This window comes from Bactrocera dorsalis, chromosome 5 (assembly GCF_023373825.1).
Source record: "Bactrocera dorsalis isolate Fly_Bdor chromosome 5, ASM2337382v1, whole genome shotgun sequence".
Lineage (NCBI taxonomy): Eukaryota > Metazoa > Arthropoda > Insecta > Diptera > Tephritidae > Bactrocera > Bactrocera dorsalis.
This window is the reverse complement of record NC_064307.1, coordinates 13,128,019-13,150,364: the sequence shown is the minus strand read 5'-3', so window position 1 is coordinate 13,150,364 and position 22,346 is coordinate 13,128,019. Positions and strand designations below refer to the sequence as shown.

At 29.5% G+C, this 22,346-nt stretch overlaps 1 protein-coding gene and 1 long non-coding RNA gene across 2 annotated transcripts in view; one reads left to right on the top strand and one right to left on the bottom strand.

Annotated features, from left to right (window-relative positions):
- The window catches only part of LOC105224455 (EMI domain-containing protein 1), a 175,279-nt gene that overhangs the window by 98,002 nt on the left and 54,931 nt on the right, over nt 1–22,346 (top strand). The window lies entirely within an intron of this gene.
- LOC125778856 (uncharacterized) lies at nt 1,963–21,819 on the bottom strand. The gene is made up of 3 exons (XR_007422991.1): nt 21,724–21,819; nt 21,159–21,261; nt 1,963–4,200 (listed from the first exon to the last, which is right to left on the bottom strand). It is a non-coding gene; the product is annotated as an uncharacterized LOC125778856 (long non-coding RNA).

Genomic DNA, 22,346 nt, shown 5'->3' with positions numbered 1-22,346 from the left:
TTATCATAAATAAAAATTAATTTAATAACACAGTAAGCTGTCAGTGTTGACATAGCCCACAGCGTCACTGAAGGATACGGATTGAACTTGACGAATTCGTGAAATAAATCAAGCTAATGGATTATAAAAATGTTTGACATGTTTCTGACAAGGTAACCTATTGGATTTGTTTATATAAAAAAAGTTTATTATATTCAAAATTTATATTGATTGTGGTAAAAAATATAGTAAACAAGCTAATTTGTTTGCTGAAAGTATTTATGGATTTTTTTGAACGCACTTTTTTGTTTAATTTGGTTTTTGAGTTGACAGATTTGTCAAAATTTGGCGAAATGGTTAACAAAATGGCAACACTGCCTAATAATTTTGTCCATATTAGATTATAACATAACTTGATATTGAAGCCTTAAAAACTTTTCAATACCAATCTCTTCAATATGCTTAACTTTGGTGCATTCAAATATATTATGCATTGCGTAATGCCAGTTTTACATCATGCCAGTTTTTTGACAAGAGTTATGAAGCAAAAAGTCAACAAAGAAAAATTAGGCACAAATCGTTAGAAATGGTGTTTATTTAAGCATTTTTCACAGAGAAAAAATTTATATGTTACTTAACAACTTTTAAAGTGATATTGAAGTACTTTGTCAGTGAAATGACAAACCGAAATTTTATATTGAAATATTTTGGCAGTCAAATGAAAAACGAAAATCAACACAAGCCCAATAATCTTATGGAACTTATGCATAATGAAGAATTATATCAAAAAGCTGCTACAGTTTATTTAAAAACCTATATTTTGCATTAATTTTTCAATGAAATATAAAATTTTTGTTATATAAATATTTTCGAAAATTAATTTAATATTAAAATTTAAAAATCTCAAAATTATTTTAATATGTAAATTTTACTGAAAATTTATTAACTTTTATGTTTGGAAAATTTTTTTGTTGCAATTTAGTTTTTTTATAATTATTGCTTTTTTTTTGTATTAATGAAAAAAAGCTAAAAATTTTGCTTTCCCTTTCGTAAATAATTAGTAAGTTTTATTAAATTTGTTAATAATGCATGCAGATAAATATCGGTTTAAATTATTTTTGAAAGCAGAATTTTTAGTTATTGAAGCTCTTCACAAGTTTTTATAAAAAATTTAAAAATTAAATGAAAAAAATTATGAAAAAAGTTTAAATAAAATTTTTTTTAAATATGCAACAAAAAAATAAAAAAAAAATAAAAAAATAAAAAAAAAATTAAAAATTAAAAAAAAATAAAAAAAAAATTTTAAATTTTAAAATATTTTATATTATATTTGCAACAAAGAATTATTAACACAATTAAAAAAATAAAAAAAAAAATTTTAAATATATTAAAATTTAACAAAAATCTAAAATTCGTTGTTTAAATTCATTTCTGTTGTAAGAATATCATAAAAGAAAATTATGAAAAAAAATTTGAATACAAAAATTTATTATAATAGTAACAAGAAATTATAAAAAAAAATTAAAAAATTATGCAATTGGAAAATAGGCTACAAATTAATACAAACCTTAAATGTATTATTTAAATTTTATTTTTAATATAATTGCAACTAAAAATAATAAAATTAATTACAAAATTTAAAAAAAAAATTGAAAACACATACATATATTACAGTTTAATAAAAACAACAAAGAAAAGTACGTTATGTACTCGTATTACCTAGTTAAGAATTTCAATAAGTATACTGAAAATTTTAAAACAATATTCCAATATAAAAAAAATGGAAATTTCAATTAAATATACCATATACGTAATCCATATACGTAATGCATATATATTTCGATAACCATAAAAAATATATAGAAATCACTTTAAAGGATTCCAAATAACTGAAATATATATTATTTTTTTAAATATTATGAAATACATTTTCAAAAAAAAAATTTAACATAAAATCATGTAAGAAATGTTCAAGCCTAAAATTTTTATTTTATTCTAAATTTTAGTATATATTTTGGAAACAACATTTTTTAGTTGCAAAATTTCACTTTTAATCAAATTCAAATTATATGACAACCAGATATATATGTATATGCTCTGAAAAATCTATATGAAATGCTGCTACATTTTGTGCCTCACATTAATTTTGCATGTTTGTGTAAATACCAGAAAAATATTTATTTATTTATTTGGCATATGAATCCTCTTACAAAAAAATGTATTAGATAACCTATAAAACTACATATGCATATGCCACATATAGAGGCATTGCAAGTAGCTGCCACTCAAAAATTTTAAAAATTTGGACATTTTGTACTGTGTTGCTTTCATGTGCTTGATTAGTAATTCAGCACGACCACAAATAATAGTTTCTGCACCAAAAACATGATTTTGAATCAATTCTAATAGACTGTGATTAATTGCTGCTGATTGCCAAGCATTGTGTGCCGAACAACGTACGTACATATGTATATAACCACACTTGTGAATGCAAAATCAGCAAAGAGCACAATGCTTTATTAATTTCCCGCCCAGTCTGTGATTGATTTGTTGAAAAATTACACACAAATTCAGTGAATTTATTTAATTGTGTGAAATTAGAGACTATTTATGTTGCTATAGTGCACCCAACGACTCATGGCAAATGTGCGAAAATTTGTTACAAAATGTACTATTACAAAAACATTTGTGGAAATTTGTTGGAAATTTGCTTTCTGACACTAAAATTTTCCAAATTTTAGCAGCTTACATTTCACTTCCACAACTCGCTGCAATTTGCGTAAATAATTTTCGATTAATTAATGCGCACAAGAGTTCATTACTTTGTGGTCGCACAACCGCAAAAGAGAATTGCGAAGCCGCAGCGACTTTAATGACCATTTTAACCGCAAAATAAGATCAAATATGCGCTCATAAAGCTTCTAAATGAATTAGAGTAGGCATGCTAATACAGGCATAGAATTTTAATGACCGCAGAAATGCATTTTGCCGCACATGCATGCATTTCATTTCATATCTACATATATACTAACCCTCACTGCGCGCCAAACTTAGTAGCAAAATTTTGAAATTGTCAATCAGAAAATCATTCAATAATTTGCCGCCAGAGCTCCAATACATAGTATGTGTACCTGCATGACGCCAACAAACGATTCAAAAGCTGAATCGAATGACTGACACGAAATGAGCGCGAGATGCGCCCGCACTTCGGGAGCCGGTTTCTCGAGGCTGCGCCGAGAGTGAAGTCGCTAAGAAATTACACAGCTTGTTGAAATTGAAGCGTCAATAATGTGTGCGTTGAAGAGCGCCTCAACGAAGGTCAGTGCATTGCATTTTTTCTGAAAACTTAATTTATTTACAGCAACTAACGGACATACAAACATTCGATACATACATGTAAGTATATATGTACACATGTTTGCCGGTTGTTAACTTTGTTTCGAATTGCTCGCGCTTGACAGTTACAAAATTATAGCTTGCGGGCAGGCAGTGTGGCCGAGTAAACTAAGGGAAAATTACGGAATTCACCAAAGTATTTTTTTTTTTTCAAAAAAACCACAAAAAGCAACAAAAAACTGAACAACAGTGCACCACGCCCTGCGTCTGCATTGCAGCGCTGTTGGAAGATTAACTGCGTTCAGCTAACCACTTGGCCTTAATGAGACATTGCCGCCGCCGCAATGGCAAATGCTGTACACTGCGACGCGCCGACCACGCACGCCAGCTTCGTGCACCGACAGCAACAACCAAAAGCAACAAAAAATTTGCCTGTCTCATATTACAGCCGCCACACAACGCCGGCAGCACGCTGACTCGCTTGCTTACGGTTTTAACGAAACTGTGGCAAATTCTTCCGCGCTGGCAACAGGTTATGCAACGATTTTGACCATGAAAGCGTGCAAGTGAAATTTGTTGTCATACAAAGTTCATAAATATTGCACTACTTACATTCATATATATATGTATGTATGTATGTATGTGTATATTGCTTTTTAATTTGTGTTTATCTTCATCGCCGTGCCTTGGCGCTGCTGGCTCGCCCCTGAAACGCCAATAGCAGCTGCCAATTTTAAGGTTAATTTTAATGCGCTTAAAGGCATTTATCAGAATTTATGTATTCAATTTTAGTTAAAACTGAAAATGATATTCAATAAATACCTGCATGTAGGGTTTTTACAAATATTAATATTTTTGGTATTTTTTCTGTTAAAAATCACTCACCTAGAAAGAGAAGAAAAGAGAAAACGAATTAGTATATTTTGTGACTTTTAATGAGTAAATCAATTTTAATATTTTATTTATCAATAATTTTAAAATCAATTTTTCTTCTTAAAATTAACTTAAATAAAAAATAAAATTAATTAAAAAATATATTTATACAAAAATAAATATCAACTTAAGGTCATTGTAAAATAATAATAATTTTAAATAATTTCGGTATATTAATTTAAAATATACTAAATGTTACATAGTTATTATACTTGTATATTTTATCAATTTCAAGAAATATCATAAATAAAATTATAAGAAAAAAATTGTATTTATTTTCTATATATTAGGGTGAGTAAATAATCGATTTTTTCAATTTATTTTCTGAAAAACTTGTAGGAAGATAGCTCAAAAAATTTCTGTTCAGGTATGACCTAATTAATAAAATTATAAATTAAAAATAAGTTATATTTATTTTGTCTATATTAGGGTGGGTCGAAAAAAATGTTTTTTTTTAGTTTATACGCTTTTTCCAAGTATGAGATCATTAACAAAATTGTAAATAAAAAAATAAGTTATATTTATTTTTTACGTGCTATTAGGGTGGGTAAAATTTTTTTTTTTACTTTATTTGCTCTCTCCAAGTTTGAGCTTATTAATAAAATTATAAACTAAAAAATAAGTTGTTTTTATTTGCTATATACTAGTATTAGGGTGGGCCAAAAAAAAAACTTGTTTCCCCTTTATATGTTTTCTCTTTAAGTTTGAGCTCATTAATAAAATTATCATCTAAAAAATAAGTTACATTTATTTTCTATATATTAGGGTGGGTCAAAAAAATATCTTTTTTTATCATTTTAAGTGCTCTCTTCAATTACGAGCTCTAAAGTAAAATTTTAAATTAAAAAATAAATCTAAGAAATCATATAATTTTTTGTCTTAAACTCTCAAAAATTTGTTTGATAGAAATCGTCGTTGTTATTTTAACTTTCGTTTCCAATGGGTTTTATCTTATTATGATTTTATTCTTACTTTCAAAATTTATCTTCCCTGGTCTATGTACATATGTACATACATACTTGCAAATGTATGCGAGACTCATCTGGTGTTTCCCAAAACAAAAAAATCAAAAAATCCCCATAAAAACGAGATCAACAAAAGTCAAGAGGTGTAAAGCAACAGTAAAGCAAATGTCACTAACAAAAGTAAACAAACGCAAAGACACTTTGTTACACATATGCATGCATGCTCATAAGCGTGTGTGTGGGGCTGCTTCATTCAAATTCAAAAATATCTGTTTATATTTCACATACAAAGTTATGTCTGCGTGCATTGCATAAAAATTTCATGCATCAACAAATAATCACAAACAATGCAACAATAACAACTAAGGCAACACAGTCTAAATAAAAATACATACAGACATGCATGCAAGTAATGGCGTTTGCAAGCGCTAGAATAAATATTGAAACGGATTTTCAAATGCATCAATTAATGAGGCATTACATATGCAAATACACATTACATATGCAAATACTAGTAATCACACACGCACACAGACAAAACCAAAAGCACTTAAGCGGTTAAAAGTAATTTACGGCAGATATATGTATGTATGTTTGTTGCTAAAAGCATTTTTAGAACATTTTGTTGTAATTTATGGGTCAACTAACTCTTTGGAAATAATTATAAAATTTTTAACTACATAAAAAATACTGTTAAGCACAAACTGCGGTTCCACCACCACAAGCACAACTATGTATAGAACATAGTGGCTATGTGACTCACAGCAGCGGGTGTGTTTCCCGCACTAACCGTTAAAATGTCACGAGTAAGGAATTTATGTAATTAAATTTGAGAATGTGGGGATGACAAGTTGCCTCAAACTATAGCGGTAAATTTGGTGCTATTATAAGTATGTATATGTGTGTTTACTTAACGCATCCCACCCGCTAACGTGACTTAAAAATCTTCTTCTACACCTTGTGTTTCATAAAAATTTACGAAAATTTACGATCACTTAACGAGTTTCGTAGTGTCATTTCGTAAAAGGCGTTAGCTTAACGTAATTTACATAAACACATTTGGGAAAGTTCAATGGTATTTCTAAAATTGGTGGGAACACAACTGTAATCAACGATATGAAATAAAAATTAGCTCATCAGCTTGCAATGCCGGATGCGGTGTATTGAAAAATTACTATCGCATGGCGCTAATTGACTGCTGAATTGCGAAATTTCGCAAGCAACTCAGCGCTGACAAAGCAAAGCGGCAAATATATTTAGCACGCAGAAGTTCTGCAATTCTTACACATGACATACACAGAGTTGTATCTACCGGAAGTGATTTTTTGTGGGAAGCTTTTTTATGCGTTTGTTTATATGAAGATTGATAGTTATGAAAGTTTTCTATTTTTGGCAAAAGGAGGTTGAAATTGTGAAGTTCTTAATTGGCTATGATGAAGTAAATAAACAAAAAACGTTCTAGTTTTAAATAGAAGTGTGTAAATTGATATTATAATGTCAAATAAGAGCGAGCGGAGATTGGATGGAATTAGTCATCATATAAATGCTTGCTCAGGATTAGTTTGACTATCAGCTCTCATGTGAGCAAGCAACTTTTGAGTATTTTTAGTTCAAAATTATTTTTGAAAAATGCCAAAAAATAATATTTTGCATTGAAAGAAAATATTATTAATGGTTTTTTTTATTTAATAGTATTAAAAAAAAATAATGGAATATTGGTACACATGTGATTTTATTACTCCAGTCTTTTAAATATATATTTTTTTTAATTCTGTCATAAAATTTAAATTATTTTTTTATGTAAATTCTCAAATAATTTTTTAATGTAAATAAATATTTTTTTTTATTTCATTTTCAAATAGTATTTTTTTCTTGTTCAAAATCAGCTTTTAATAAAAGAAAACTAAGAAATATTTATATAGTTTGATTTATTTCGGCTAAAATATAGCTTCAAATTAAAAATAAAAGTTTGAGGATAATTTTCGTCAAAGCAAAGGCAAAATATCGTCATAAAAAATATATAACTAATATGTTTTCACAAATTTTCATTAACTACAAACATTATTGGTTTTAAACAAACTGGTGTATATAAAATTAAAAAAAATATTTTTTTTTGTGAATTCTTAAATAATATTATTTTTTTGTCAATAAATGTTTCTTTTTCATTTTTAAAATTTTTTATTTAATTTTTAATATCTTTGCTCTTTAAAAATCAGCTTTTAATAATAGAAATCTAAGAAATATTTATGTAGTTTAATTTATTTCGGGTAAAAGCAAGACAAAATATCATCATTATTAAGTTAAAAATAACACATAATTAATTAATTTTTAATTTATCAAAAATTTCAACACTCTTTAATAAAAAAAGTCTTGGTTATAAATGAGCTTCTTTAAATAAAAATATAAAAAAAAAATATTTTTTGAAATCTCAAATTATGAATAAAATTGTTTCAATCGAAAAAAGAATTAAAAAATTAAAACAAAAAATTAAAAAAAAAATTAAAAAAATTAAAAAAATTAAAAAAAAATTAAAAAAAAAATTTAAAAAAAAATTAAAAAAAAAATTAAAAAAATTAAAAAAATTAAAAAAAAATTAAAAAAATTAAAAAACTAATTTTTTTTTAATTCTCAAATTATCAACAACTTTTTTCGCTCGAAATATAAAATATAAATCTTTTTTTTTTTTGAATTTTCAAATTATATATAAATTTTTTTCATTCTAAATATAAGAATGTTATAGTTAAATAAATTTTGTATAATTTATTTTTTCTTAAAACCTTCTATTTTAAACAATTTTTAGTACTAATTAATTTCAACTTAATTAAATTTGACTCTTCAATAATTAGCTTTATAGTATTTATAGAAACTTCAAATAATTAAAAATTAATTTAACTGTTTTTTTCTCTACTGTTACTGTCACTATTACTAAATATTAAAAATAAAATAATATTTTTTCTTTCATCAAGTAAAACGCAAAATATTTGCTTTGACGCAAATTAAATTTTGATTTTTGAAGAATGTCAAAACAAACCAAACAACCAACTACACAGAACATTTAATTATATATGTGTATATACACAAAAATTTGCATGCATAATAAATCATTAGCAAAATCGAGTTTCACAACATTTTGTTAATTATTTTCAACCATCAAATCTTTATATATATTAAATTATTTAATTAAATTGGTATGCACTCAGCGCAGTTACCGATTATTTGAAATTCACGCGAGCCAGAGAGAAAATGAAATTAATTCGAAACAACATTCGAATGCTTTTTCTGCTAAGCGCGCAAAATACAACGCCCAAAAAGTATACAAAAATCCCAACAACCCACCTGGTTGGCCGCTACACACACGCACGCACACACACACATATATGTGCGAATGTATTATAGCGAAATTTAATTCGCCTATTGAGCATAAACCGTTTGACTAACTAATTCAGCTTTTTCGAGCAGCTGATGTCATCCACAATTTTTGGCTCGCTGCGAGAAAGTCCGAATGCAAATAGCGTATGCAAGAGGAGGGAGCGCAAGCCAAAGAAAAAAAATTAGAAAATAAAATGTGGAAACAAAATAGCAGCGCTCACTTAGAAACAAAAGATAATAAAAATAATATCAACGGCATTATTAACAGTCCAAACAGCGACCTTCACCAACACATGCAAGCTGCTGGTGGTACACAGTGTTAACGATGCAGATATGTATGTGCGCAAGCGCTGCGCGGCCAGTCAAGTGCTGAAGTGATGATCAAATAGCATTTAACTAAAAATTAAACAGTATTTGTTTGTGTGCGTGATCTTCGGCAGCCAATTGCTATGTAATCCGCAGTGTTGTTGTTTGTTTGCGTATCAATACCTGAATTGGGTTTGAAAGTGAAACTGGTAATTTTTATGTAAACACGCTGCCTATCGCTCGCTTTCTGCCTAGCGCTGCAGGAAATCAGAAAAAGAGGCCTAAATGACACAGGTCCAATGCGCAGAAGCCGCGTTTATTGGCATTTGGCTGCTGCTAACGCGGCTCATCACGCTTCAGGCGATTGGCAAATATGTAGCTGGTTTGGTTTTTTTCTTATTTTTTCTATTTAGTTAAATATTTTTCTTCTTTTGCTTAAAACGCAACTATATCTAATATTTATGTTTGAATATTTATGTTTGCTAAAAAGCTGTTGGTCAACTTAATAAGCTGCTGACATTTGAATATCTGCTTTTCAACAATTTTATTGGTTTCTTTGTGCAGCAGTGGTGTCTTATGGAGTTGTTTGTCGAAGCTGCGTAGACTTCTACTTAGCATAACATTTTTGTTTTATTAATTCTTCTATTCATACTTTATTTTATACTTTATTTATCTTTTTTTAATTCTGCTTAATTCTTCCTCGCCATTGTTGCTTCTTGTTTACAGCTTAATGTGACTAGAGTTGAATAGAAGTTATTGATTATTGCTCACTGGATTTAAGTTTGCGTGTTTCAGGCAGCGATTAGCATTGACACTTTTACTTTTTATATTCATTTTTGATGGTTTTCATTATTTAGCTTTGTCTTTGGTACCATTAAGGCCAATGGCAATGTCGCAGACAATGAATGCTAACGCATAAGGAATCTGCAATGACGCCATAACGCCAATTGAAGTGATAAAAGTCAAGGAGTTTTTGGTGAATTAAGTATTACATATGTATGTGTATGGATGCGATTTTAATAAGGGAGGCACGCTGAATATGAAAATTTTTAAATTTTTCAGAATCTTCTTTTTTCAAAAATTTTCTTTTAATCTTAAAAAATTTTGAAATTTTTCAGAATCTTTTTTTTTCAAAAACTTTCTTTTAATCTTAAATCTCTTATTTTAGTTTCAACAGCCTACGAAGTGCAAAAATTTGGTTTATTAATGATCTAATTGATTTCAAAATTAACAAAACTTTATACCAAATTCTCTTAAAGCTTTCATAACGACCACCCAGTACTTTGTCTTTGCTAGAACCAAAACTTTCACATTAAAATCTCCTAAAGCTTTCATAACAACCTTTAAATCTTATACTGCCTTCGCTAACCCGAGAAGTTACAAAATTAACCAAGTTAGGTACCAAATTGCCTTAAAGCTTTCATAATATATTCCAAATGCAACTCTTCTTTCAAAAGAACCAAAAACAGCCATAATTAAAATTCTAATATTTCAACAATTTATTTTGAAATTTATTAGTCTCTCCTATTATATCTCATTTTTCGCCAAACATTGCTGCTCCGCTGTTGACGTAAGAACTATTTCCATACCTAACCTAATTTATTATAATTCATTATGCATAAATAAGCCATTCTTTTCATGCATAGAAACCTAAATTAATGCATTTCCACTTCATCAATAAATAAGCTTTCACCGCAAGCAGCTAGCAAAGCACAACTTTCGACACACAAAGCAAATTTCATCAGTAAGCGCTATTATATTGCCATATCTGGGAAACGCAAACCCATTTATGCCGCAAAAATAGTTCAAATCGCCCATTAACATATCATATAGAATTCATATTTTTTAGGTTATGTGTCATTCATTATTAATTATTTTTTTGCGTCTGCAGTTAAAGTCGGAAACACAACGGAGCTGATAGCGCTTACAAATAAAGCAGAAAATGTGTATAACGCACATACAAATGTAACTCTTTGTTTAAAATACGTTATAAAAACTAACGGCATTTGAATTGCTAATATATTTAGTGCTGTGGGAAAAAATTGGCAAAAAATTGTGCGAATGTTGGAGCTTACATGTGTTTTTATTAAATTATTTTTTGTTAATTTTCATTTTATATATTAATTAATTCGAGTTTTACAGAGCGGCGTGACATGGGATTCTGTGTAGTAAGGTTTATGGGAGGCTGTAAGACTTTTGGGTATAGTTTTGGTTACGTTGTAAGCCTTTTAGCTTTAGTTGGGTAGTGCAATAAAAGCAATAAAAGTGCTTTTGTGAATTGAAATTTAATTTTTTTTTTAAGAAAGTATTCTGTGTAGCAAGGTTTAGGTTAAACGGTAAGACTTTTGGGTATAGTTTTGGTTACTATAAGACTTTTGGGTATAGTTTTAGGTACATTTAGGTAGTGCAATAAAAGTACTTTTGTGAATTGAAATTTACTTTTTTTTGTAAAAAGTAATTATTGTGTGTAGCACGGTATAGGTTAGACTTTTGGGTATAGTTTTGGTTAGGCTACAATACTTTTGGGTATAATTTTGGGTAGTGCAATATTTCTTGATTTTGCGAATTGAAAATTTAATTACGATACGATTTATATATCATTTGAAATAAGCACAGTTCAGTAACAGTTGTGCGATTAACTATTATTTCTAAGTTTAAAATTTGATATTTATGCAAGAAAACTCAAAATTTTCAACATTCTTTCTTTGTGCCTTTTCCGACCAAATGAAAGTACTTCAATTAATATATTACAGTGTTATTGAAAGTAATGTTAAGTTGCACATTAGGAATTAAAAAAGTACCCTAATTAGCCGAAAATATTATGAAATGTAACAGTTAGTGCTAACTAACCAATTTACACACTTCGCGCCCAAATACCTCGCTGGTAACGGCAAAAGAGCTACTTTGAGCTACTGCAACACCTTTGGAAGAGCAAATAGAGACTGCTTACATTTTTGAGTGTTAATTGAAGAAGTTTTGTGTTTGCATATATCTTATGTATTTACATTTCGTGCACCACTACGGGGTAAAAATATTAAATAACGGCCGATAGAAGATAGTAAACTATAAGTCAGAGGATCTGTAGCTTTGCTGAGTGTAAAAAAAAATTTACTCGGATTACTGTAATATAATATTTAATAACTAGCAATATTTTCTATCTAAGCTCAATAAATTGATAAAGAACTAGATGAAGCTATTAAGAACGCCACTCAAGTACTTTATATGCAGCCCTATCCTCACCATGAATTTCCCGCTTGCTCGCTATTCAGTGTTAAATTAAACGCAAGTCCCGTTATATTGAGTGAATTCTCAATCAGCAGTAATCTAATACAAATCCCAGCCTACACTATGCAAGTTACAGCTCGTACTCAATTCAGTCATAAATTAAACGTAAGTTCCGTTATGTTGAGTGATTTGTCAATCAGCAATAACTTAATATTAAGTTCTGTGCACACTATGGAATTTCCAGCTTGTTCGCTATTCATTCATAAATTAATCGCAAATTCCCGTTATATTGAGGTCTTTTTCAATCAGCTGTTACATCATATATGTACAACCCTATACACACCATGCAATTTACTGCTCACACTCAATTTAGCCATAAATTAAACGTAATTACCGTTATATTGAGCGTTCAGCAAACTGTCAAATAAATTATTGCAATGTGCAAATTGTTACAAATATATGCAATGAACAGTAGTGGATTAACAGTAAATTACACCTGCCGGCCAGTCATGCTTACAAAGCGCTGAATTGATTAAGTGGCAAGCAGCTTATAATTATTGTATAATTTTATTGATATAACTGTATTCGCTTGTTGTGTGGGCAAGTTCTTAAATACAGTTATAACTGTTACTTGGCAATACGTAATAAAAAATGTAAAATATATGTGTGTAGATAAATTTCAAGCGCTTGTAGACAACGAGTTTTTCATATTTCACTCAATTTTATCTCAACTCTTTAAGAGAATTTATTTAACAGCGATAAGCATCTGCCACCGCGACTAGCAGCGTTAAAGTCGGGTAGGTGTTGCCGACAATTTGCCAAAAATGAAGTGTACAAGCGAAACTAGCCAAATTTTACAACATACCGTTAACAACAAGACATAAACGACAGCAGTTGGTTAGCCGCTTCGTGGCACGCACGCACGCAGGCGTTTGACCTTTCGTTGGTTTTTTGCTTACACGGCCAACAGTGTGTTACAATAAAGTGTGTGTATAAAGCACCGTTTGCTTGGTGTAGAGGAAATTCCTAAACAGTGCCGTTATAGAAAAAGTGCTAAAGTGGTAAATGTAACAGAAAGGAAGGACCGCAACAGGCGGAAGTGTAAAAAGTGACGCAAAAGTAGACGCAATGTAAAATAAAAATCCGTATCAATTTACATAAAAACAGACGCGAACAGTCTGCGAATGCGTGTTGAATCAGATATGTGAGACGAGGCACCCACAACGGCAGCCAAAAACGCAACGCGACGACTGTGGGGCATTTAAATTTGCGTTTGTTTGCCAACTCACGTTTGCACGCACACACCCGCACGCATTCGTACAAACAAACAATTAATTATGCAGTCAGCCGCAGAGGCGCAGATCGCCATCTGCGGCCTGGCGACCAGCTTTTTTTACGCATTTCAATTTTTTGTTTGTTTTTTGGACTGCTTTTCACGTCTTACGGTTTCTCCATTTGCTGCTATTTGTCATGATTTCTTGTAATTTCATATCTGCACTTAACGTTAAGCTGTTTGACGTTAATTGTTATGCGTAAATGGCGCTCCAGAAGCGGCAGCTTAAGAACATTACAACCCAAAAGCAAGAAAAAAAATATTTTCTACGTTTTCGCGGGTATTAGTCAACAACAGTCGCACTACGCTACTGAAGTGCTGCAGTAGGCAAAGCATGATAGCGCAGCAACAGCAACAACAACAACAGCGCTTTTAATAGCTCTTGTGTTTATGCAAGAGCCTGGCAGGCCTGGCATTGTCGTCAGTCTAGCAGCGTTATTATCATATTTGCATATCAGCTGCGTGCACAATGCGTAGCAAAACGACAACAACAACTACAAATTGCATAAATATGAGTAAATTTTGAAGCGAAGTAGTGTCTTAACTCTGTCTGTAGTAAAGACAGCCTTGCTTGTGGACATCAGATTCATACATACGTACATATATACATTCATATCTACTATGTACATACATATTCATGGCTCAAAGTGCCGACTTTGGTCTACGCAATTTCTTATTCTTTGCTGGTTTCTTATTTTGAATATTATTTATAATGTCATGCAAGCATTCTTTAAAGAATATATTTACATATACATACATACATATATCTGTAACACACTTAGCATAGCAAAGTTTTTACGCACGTGATACTGCTTACTATGCCGGCTCTTCAGATGGTCACTCAAGATTGGCAAGCTTGATTTACTTTTCTTCGTAATTTTCAGATATTTATTTTCATATGTTTGTAGGTAATTATGGAAACAAGATTGTTTTACCTGTGTAAAGAGCCAACTTGGATTCGTCAGCAGCAATTTTTAAGTAAAAAGTTCTGATAGAATTCAGCGAGCAGAAATTAAGGATTGCTCACAGTAAAAAAATTAAATATAAATGATGTGAGTCATGTCTTTTAAAGTGATTCATAAAAAGCTCCCGAGATAGATATTAAGGGTTCAAATAAATTCGGGCTTATAGAATATAGAATATAGAACATAGAATATGGAATATAGAATATATAGTATATAGAATATGGAATATAGAGTATAGAATATAGAATATAGAATATAGAATATAGAATATAGAATATAGAATATAGAATGCAGAATATCTAGTATCAAATATCGAAAATAGAATCTGGATTATAGAATACAAAACATACAATATAGAATATGGAATATAGAATATAGAACATAGAATATGGAATATGGAATATAGAATATATTGAATGTAGAATATATAATATGGAACATAGAGTATAAAATATAAAACATAGAAGATATTATAGGATGAAGAATTAAAATTAGAATATAGAACATAGAATACTTCATATTTTAATTAAAAACTCATTATATATAACACAAAAAAATAAAAGGTTGAAATCGCGTTTTTCAAAGTGATTTATGTCAAGCTAACTTTACAGGCATTTAAGTTCGAAATTCCTTCACTTTTAAATTAATTTATCCCATATTTCGACAATACTATTGCTTAATCAAAAAACTATATTTCTAAATCCTTTCAACAAGATAATAAAACAGCATTTAACTTAAAACCCATCAAATTGCCTCAACTCACACAAAAATCAAAATGCTGCAAAACATTTTCGAAAAATTTACTCAATCAACGCCAAACATCCTTTTTAATACCAATTTATTTCATTTACTCCCTGCAATTGTGATTAGAATCACACTGATTGATTGGCAAATTGAAGCAGCAATCCTCACATGCAATCAATCAAACGGTTTTAGTTTTTTGTCAACAGGCTGTAGCATGGCTTAGCGGCAGCAAATGGCTTAAAAACGCAGTTTGTTAAGTAAAACGCTTTGAAATGTGCAACTTATTTAGTCACCCCCTTGCAAACACACGCAATTAAATCGACAATCAAAACCATTGACACCTTAGTGAAAAATAAGTGCAGTTTATATGTGAATACCCAGCCTAATGGATGAGCAATGCAGACAAAAAATAAGAGTAATCAGTCAGACGCAAAATCAAACAAATTTAATTAACATATCTGTCTTGTTTATGTGTGTGTGTGTGCGTTTTGTTAGAGCGTGCGCGGTCTTCAATATAACAGCGATACTAACCGTATGCGTACTCATATGCATAAGTACATAAAAAATATTTTGCGCAAAAGCACAACCTTGAAATGCTAACTTTATAATTTTCGCAAATAATTTTTTTTTTGCGATTTTATTTCTTCGTTTGGATTTGAAAATAACAATTAAGACTACGTACACGCTTGTAAATTTGTGGAGTAGATAGCGCTTTCTTTGATTCATGCATTAAACTATTGTGTCATGAGGCTATAAATATTTTTGCGAAATTCGGCAACAAGCAACAAGAAATTTGGCAACATTGTAATTTCGGTTGGTTTGAAAGGGATGATTTTTAAGATTTTTGAAATCAGTATTATTTTTAAATATTGCGTAAAACTTAATTTAGTAAGAGTATTTAAAACAATTTATTTAAAGTTAAATAAGTTGTCAAGATTTGAAAGTTTCATATGTTGTTTTATTTTATTTGGTTTGCCAAGTATGCATTGAAAATGAATTGCACTTACATTTTGGTTACATCTTTTTATTTATGTATTAAAAATAAAATTTTTAATTCTGATTTTGAGTTTAAAAATTGATTATTGAGAAAATGTTTGTGAATTAAAAAACTGTAGTAACAAAAAAGCTATTTTTTACCGTAAAAAAATTTAATATATTATATAATTTTTAATTTAAAATTTTCGAATTAAAAAGTTGACGATAGCAGCTCAGAAAATATTTTTTAATTTCAAAATTGAAGTAGCAAATAAAATAATTATTTTTCGACGAATAAAAATTAAAAAGAAATTTAAATCTAATTTTTAATCCAAAATTATTCAATTAAAAAATTCGCAACGGTATATATGTATGTATTTTCTAACACTGAATTCGCAAATTTATAACCACACATATGATTAAATCCACTAAAAAAACCTAAACCTCTTCTGCTCATGGCTCATTGACCATGTAAAATGCTGTCAAATTGGTTTCCTTGTAGTTGTTGTAGTGATAGGCGGCACTAACCTTTGCGTGATAAACATTGGCACGACCAAGGTGCCAAAAAAACACTTCATAACATACGGACATGGTGCAAATTGATTGGCAAAATAGTTATATACATCTTAGAATATGTTAAGGAAGGAAGGTCATCAATAACAACTGTAAAATCGAAAATAAATATTTTTCTGCACAAAAACACGTAAATAATATTTGCGAATAAAAAACCAACGAAAATCCATTCGCATAATTATTGTATTCTTCATAGGAATTTCGGGTTGAAGACCCGCGAGCAAAGCGTTGACCGAAATACAAATATCGAAAAAAAAAGCGAAAATAAACAAAGAGCGCTGGCACAATTCGGACATTTTGTACCGCTTCCCGGAGGAGCTACTACACACTACTTAGCATGCTTACAGCCCATATTTAGTTATTTGCTTTGGAGAATGACGTGTGCAAGATGTAAGCAAAAATGCGTCAGCTGCTCAATTCATTAATTATGTATCGAAAACTTCAAAAAAACGAAGGTAAGCAAGCAACAGTTGCAGATGAAGCATTAAAATGCAAAATACGCTATGTTTACGGTTTAAAGGTAATAAAAAAAAAAAAAAAATTAAAAAAAATCAATAAAAAATTAAAAAAAAAATTATTAAATATGAAAAAAAATCAATAAAAAATTAAAAAAAAAAATAATAAAAATAAGAAATTAAAAAGAAATATTTACAAAAGCGCCAAAATATTTCTTTAATTGTTTATCATGCCAAAAAAAGTTGTGACCGAGCGCACGCAAGCTGTCTGATTTTGTAGCTGTCATTGCAAAGTAACCCGCGTGTCACGTCGAAACCACGCCAAAAACCACTCCAACTAACGGTGTTTTGCAGCATGTATTATATAAAATAATAAAACGACAAACAAACGAAAATCGTGAGATAAAAGGCCAACGCATTTCATTTATCATTTTGGCATACTTTAGTTTGGGCCACAAGAAAAAAATATTTCTGCCTCCTCCTTTTTTAGTTTTTTTCGTCGAGCGCTAAAATAATAGCAACAGTGGCGCTGGCTATGAATGAAAAATGCAAATTTGCTGAAACAACATTTCCTATTTACAAATCGTTTTATTTATAGCCGCTCATTTGCAAATTTGATTGAGCCAAATAATATGAAATTTAAATTTGAAAATCTTTAATTTGGTCCTAATAAAATTTCAAAATAGTGCTAACTGTTTTTTAGTTTTGTATAATAGGTGTTGACGTGGGTAGTTGAATGGTTCGGAAAAAAATTATTTTAGAAAATTTGCTGTAAGGCCTGTGAGACCGATAAAGTCGTCGATTTTAGTCGACAGTTCTTCCAAGCTCACTTCCTGACTGATTGGTGTGGCAGTGAAGGAAACTTGAAAGCAAAAAATAAATATGAGAGTGACTTCACTAGTTCGAAAACTGTTTGTGGGCAAAGTACCACGCTCACTTTCAGGCGTTAAATTATTATTAAATAATTTTAAATGGTGCTCTTGTTCTACCCTTTTTGGAATATTTTACAGTAGGAACCTATAAAATTTGAACCCATTATATGAAAGCCAGTGAGATTTTCATGCGATTAGTTTCTTAGCTGTTAATAGTTGTGTCATAGTAGAAATGTTAGCTTGCAAAGATATTATTATGAAATTGTCAGTTCCAAAATTGAAACGATCTTAGACAATCTACCAAATCTAAGACATCATTTAAGTGTTAAGGCACAAAAACCAAAGATTTCGTTTAACTTCTGAAATCTGGCAAAGCAAAATCCTTCAATGTGATTTTACTTATATTATTATTACGACATGCAATTCAAAAAACCCAAAACAGCTGCCAACAACCTTTTAAATCGCCTCTAGTAAGAAATCAATCACTTACTGAAATTAGTAGAATTATTTTAGGTTAGATCGTTCCACAAAATACACCATTTCTCCCAAATAGCATTCGCTGATTCATGCAGTTATGACAATGATTCAAGAGCACCACCACAATGAAAAGGAAAAGTGAGAAAGTAGCAGTAACCAATATAACCGGTATTGTTCATATTGCATTTTTAGACTTCAAAAAGCTTGTAGACCGTCCATAAAAGAAAGCCACAAAGTGCGACCTTCATTTAATTATTCCGTATTCTTTCTACAGAACTTTTTTTATTTTTCATTTTTTCCACATTTTATTTATTTAGTCGCTATTTAATGGCTTTTACCGGTAAGTTTTGTTTTAACAGCGTGGAAGTGAATAATTTCGACTGTTGTTGTTTTCTTTCTCAGAACAGAAACAATATGAGCATGAGAGTTATACGCAAATGCTTGCCAGCTTTTAACGACAAACAAAAATTTGCATTCGCATTTATTTCGCGAAGACAAGTTAATTTGTATGCGTATACCGTTAGAAATGAGTTGGCAGATCTATAACGGTGCTAGGTACTAAACGCTATGGTCGCCAGAAAAAAAGTTAACAAAAGTGAATGCGTTAGAAGTGTGCTGGATTTGCAGAAAAGTGGTTAAAAAAAGAAGATATTGAAAAACCGCATAAACTGGATTGGGAGCGCAAGGCAGAGTACGTTTAAATATAGATAGAAGAAAAGGAGGTATACACAGAGTAAAGCTTGCATAATCTATTCCAAATGCTGCGAATACAATTGCTATAAAAAACCCGCAATAATACATTATTATCACAACTTTCCCCATTACTCATATTCACATACTGCAAAAAGCTGTCTCTCCACGGCGCTGTCATAACATTTCTTCTATTTTTGTGTTTTTCACTTTAGAATGTAAACAAATAATATTTGTTTTAGCGAAAACTACATCAAACACTTACTAAGGCTCCGCATGGCGACAGCTAAATCTGAGCTGACAGCCTGTGGACATTACTCATTTGTACAAACATATGCACGAGTGTGGGGAAATGTACTCAAGCCGTTAAAGCCGCGCGGTTAAAGGTGAATTTTGCGATTTAAGCAATAAGTATACAAGCTACAAGCTTAGAGAACAGCTATTGGAAGTATGCAATTAATGGTTTTCCTAACTCGGCGCAAAATACGAAAAGTATAGTACAAATATGATGCACAAAACAAAAAAAGAAAATGTTGCGCCGTGTAAAAGTCATTAAATGTCAGGTATTTAAAATAAAACAACGGTCATAAAATAAACATACATATGTATGTACTATATCTCGTATATAGTGATGTATGTAGAATCGTGTGCATTAACGGTTCCGCACATAATATTTTTACAAAAATATTTGAAGTATATATTTACATGCATACATACGAATTGATTCAACTCAGAATGGTTTTGCCCGAAGTTTGATTTTCTGCTTGTAGATGAATGAGATCCGGGGATACAAAAAATTAAATTAAATTTGTTTGCAAAAAACTAGAAAAAATATTTTTTTTAAATAAATTATAATTTTTTTTTCAATTATTTTAATAAAAAAAAAATAAAAATTGTCAAAAAAATTAAATTTTTTCTAATTAAAATTTTTCTTTTAAAATATTTTACACGGAGACAAAAAAAAAGATATTTACTAATTTTTCTTATAAAATCTAATAAAAATTGATTTCGTTTGCCGAAAAAATTCTATCATAAACCAATTTTGTATTTAAATTTTTTTTTTCAAAAATTAAAAAACCTAACAGACAGATAACTTGAAATTCATATACATATATACAATACATACATACATATATTATATATATAAGTGTAAATGAGAATAAATAAAATAATAATAAATTAGTTAATACAATAATTAATATATTTAGACTCATATTCTTAAATATATACTAATAAAATTAAATGATTGATAAAAAAATAATTTTACTTTTTTAATTTAATACTTAACTTTAATAAATTATTGCTTTACTAATTTTGAAAAGAAAATTATTTATTTTGAAAAAATTGATTTTTATTCAACTAATATCTCCCTTTACTTAAAAAAATATATTGAACTTTACATTTTTAGATAAAAAAAAATAAAATAATTGAAAAAAAATTTATTTTATTTTTTTTTAATTTGATAATTAAATTACTTATTTTTTTTATTAATTTAAAAAAAGAAAATTATTTGTATTTAGAAAAATCAATTTTTTAATAAACTAACATCTTAAATAAATAAAATTATATTGCTTTTAGTATTTACATAATTTATTTTTTTATTTAATTAAAAAAAAAACAGATTTTTATTTATTCAAAAATCGATATATACATATACATATGTATATTTATTTATTTATAACTTTCTAAAAGAAAAAAAATTTTCTTTTCTCTTAAAAAAATATTTAGATAATTTTTAAAATTGAAGAAAGCGTTTTTTATTTAATTTTTTTATTATAAAATAATTTCTACTTTAAATATTTTATTTATTTATTTCATTTTTTTTCATATATCTTTTTTTTTCTAACTGTTCATCATGATTTTTTAATAAAATAATTTCTACTTTAAATAATTTTATTTTTTTAAATATATATTTTTTTTTCAATTTTCTAAAATTCAAAAATCTAAACTCTCAAACTTACCATGCATAGTACAGCACGCGCCATTTTTGCAAATATAAAATTTGATTTGCTTTAAGCAAGGAAAATTACTTTTCTAAAAGTTCTAGGCGATCTATTAAAAAATCTTTAGAGAAAAAAGAAAAAAAAAAATTAATTAATTAATTATGACAGCAACGGCTAATAACACGTTTAGCATTTATTTATTGTATTTTAACACTTAATCCTTTGAAAGCGTTTGAAATATATTTTTAGAATCTGCTTTTAGTCCTTTAAATTATTTGCATTTGTTACACAGTGTCTTTGTTGTATATACGTATGTATATATTTCAATAATTCAGCAAGCCACAGTTATTTTTTCAAATGTTTGTTGTAATATCCTTTAAGTGGTTGCGTGCACAAGTGTTTTTTGGAGGTTTATTTCAAACGTTTTTAACCTTCTTAAACTTTAGTTATGTTATTTTATAAACTTTTCAACTTTCGTTAAATATACTTTTATATAAAACTATATTTTTGCCGTTAAATGCTTTTTTTTAATAAACAAAAATTAAGTGTTAAATTTCAACAAAATATGTATGCTGGAAATTACAATTTGAAAAAAGCTTTACTTTGCTAGACCGTACCGTTTGGACCGATCTGTGAGAACTGAAGATGCTCGTCGCGCTACTTGCCAATATAAATGAAGACTGCGAAATCCAGCAAAAGCCCCAAACTGCGAAACAACATCTTTAACAAAAATAACAATGCGATCTGCCACGCCAATAACACACACACACACTCAAACACACCCAAGCAAACACATGCATATGCCCAATGTGTGATGATGCGCAAGCGCAGACGCTGTAGTCAACAGCGACGCCGACGCAGCAATTCATTAACTTTTCAGCGACAAAATCAGACGCATCATCGGCGAAGAAGAATAAAGTGAGCATCTTTAAAGCCAACAACAACAACAACAAGCAGCTAGCTAGCACTAAACGCTCGCATGTTGGCTACGTAGCGCACGCTGCCATCAATTGCCGCTGTGTAGGTGCGTTTCAAGCCCAAAACCTGCCGGCTCGTCAAGCGCAGGCGAGAAACAAGTTTTTTTGTTTGTTTAGCCAGCAACGATCGGTCGCGCCGATACGTGAGTGAGAGTCAAATGAGTTCGTGTTTGTTGCGCTCGCCGGCGCTCTTTTGGACGCGTTCACGGACAGGTGTTGCGCCCCTGTG